The sequence below is a fragment of the Condylostylus longicornis genome, unplaced genomic scaffold, assembly GCF_029603195.1.
Source record: "Condylostylus longicornis isolate FDR11 unplaced genomic scaffold, ASM2960319v2 ptg000253l, whole genome shotgun sequence".
NCBI classification, from domain to species: domain Eukaryota; kingdom Metazoa; phylum Arthropoda; class Insecta; order Diptera; family Dolichopodidae; genus Condylostylus; species Condylostylus longicornis.
In genome coordinates, this window is record NW_026578218.1 from 20,001 (window position 1) to 22,500 (window position 2,500).

General features: G+C 31.8%; 2 pseudogenes; both read left to right on the forward strand.

The window, feature by feature from the left end:
• LOC129616625 (5.8S ribosomal RNA) overlaps positions 1–98 on the forward strand; it is a 184-nt pseudogene extending 86 nt beyond the window's left edge.
• A 290-nt stretch (positions 99–388) lies between these two features.
• Positions 389–2,500, forward strand: part of LOC129616623 (large subunit ribosomal RNA) — a 4,018-nt pseudogene continuing 1,906 nt past the window's right edge.

Here is a 2,500-nt window from a genome sequence, read left to right on the forward strand (position 1 = left end):
ACATCGACATTTTGAACGCATATTGCAGTCCATGCTACAGAGTATATAAATTTATTAAAAAATTTAATACTGCATGGACTACATATGGTTGAGGGTTGTAAGAATAATTTAATAAAGTTGCTTATAATATAATTTTAAATTATATTATTTATAGCACATGATATATTACTGGTAGGAATACCATAATATTAAAATTCAATTATATATATTTTACTTATATTATAAAATATAATAAAAAAATAAGTATATCCTAGTATTAATAAATTAGTATTAATACATTAAAGAGGAAAACTTATATAAAATTATATTATTTATAATATAAACAATACAGTAACTTATATATATTTAGTTTTCAACTAAAAAGAAAAATTAAAAATATTCTTAAAAACAACCTCAACTCATATGAGACTACCCCCTGAATTTAAGCATATTAGTTAGGGGAGGAAAAGAAACTAACTAGGATTTTCTTAGTAGCGGCGAGCGAAAAGAAACTAGTTCAGCACTAAAGGATTTTGTTTATACAAATATCCGATGTAGTGTATGGAATATCTATATTCTAATATGAGAAATTAACAGTCTAAGTCCTTCTTAAACGAGGCCATTTACCCATAGAGGGTGCTAGGCCCGTATGACGTTAATGATTATTAGAAGATATTTCCAAAGAGTCGTGTTGCTTGATAGTGCAGCACTAAGTGGGTGGTAAACTCCATCTAAAACTAAATATAACCATGAGACCGATAGCAAACAAGTACCGTGAGGGAAAGTTGAAAAGAACTCTGAATAGAGAGTTAAATAGTACGTGAAACTGTTTAGAGGTTAAGCCCGATGAACCTAAACATCCATGAAATATGAAAAATTCAACATTATAAATATTATATAATTATATAATAATGATGGTGTGCAATTTTTTCATATATGGACATTGCAATCTGTTAATAAATATATATTTATCATAAGATATATTTAAAAAGTTTATTTTATATATGAAAATTTATTTTCTATATAATATAATTTAAATATTATCGGATAAATAATTGACAGATAAAAAATCAATATAATGCGTAAATTATATATTATTATAATTTTATAATATTATATTAATTTATATATTAATATAATTATTATATGCATTAATATGATTAGCAATGCTATAGATTTAGGATACCTTCGGGACCCGTCTTGAAACACGGACCAAGGAGTCTAACATGTGTGCAAGTCATTAGAATTTATTTTAAATAAAATCTAAAGGCGTAATTAACTTAACTGTTAATATGGGATTAAATTATATATATAATTTTATATATATAATATCAATCCTGGGGCGTTCTATATAGTTATGTATATAAATAATTTTTAATTATTTTTTATACCTCTAACTAGAACGTACCTTGAGCATATATGCTGTGACCCGAAAGATGGTGAACTATACCTGATCAGGTAGAAGTCAGGGGAAACCCTGATGGAAGACCGAAACAGTTCTGACGTGCAAATCGATTGTCAGAATTGGGTATAGGGGCGAAAGACCTATCGAACTATCTAGTAGCTGGTTCCCACCGAAGTTTCCCTCAGGATAGCTGGTGCATAAAAATATTATATAAAATAATCTTATCTGGTAAAGCGAATGATTAGAGGCCTTAGGGCCGAAACGACCTTAACCTATTCTCAAACTTTAAATGGGTAAGAACCTAAACTTTCTTGAATGAAGTTTTAGGTTATGATATATTGTGCCCAGTGGGCCACTTTTGGTAAGCAGAACTGGCGCTGTGGGATGAACCAAACGTGACGTTACGGTGCCTAAATTAACAACTCATGCAGATACCATGAAAGGCGTTGCTTGCTTAAAACAGCAGGACGGTGGACATGGAAGTCGTAATCCGCTAAGGAGTGTGTAACAACTCACCTGCCGAAGCAACTAGCCCTTAAAATGGATGGCGCTTAAGTTGTATACCTATACGTCACTGTTAATGTAAATGATTTATATTACATTATTAATGTATATAAATTTAGAAACATTAACAAGTAGGTGGGTACAATGGTAGCGTAGAAGCATCTTCCGTAAGGATGTGTGGAGCTGCCATTGGTACAGATCTTGGTGGTAGTAGCAAATAATCGAATGAGACCTTGGAGGACTGAAGTGGAGAAGGGTTTCGTGTGAACAGTGGTTGATCACGAGTTAGTCGGTCCTAAGCTTAAGGCGAAAGCCGAACAAAATTTAAGGTTTTATCCCCATTGATAATATAAAATACCTTAAATTAAATAAGCGAAAGGGAATACGGTTCCAATTCCGTAACCTGTTGAGTATACGTTTGTAATAAATATGGTCATTATGATCATCCTGGTAACAGAAACAATCATAGAGAAGCCGTCGAGAGGTATCGGAAGAGTTTTCTTTTCTGTTTTATAGTTGTACTACCATGGAAATCTTTCGAAGAGAGATATGGTAGATGAACTAGAAGAGCATGGCATTTACTGCTGTGTCGATATTTTCTCCTCGGACCTT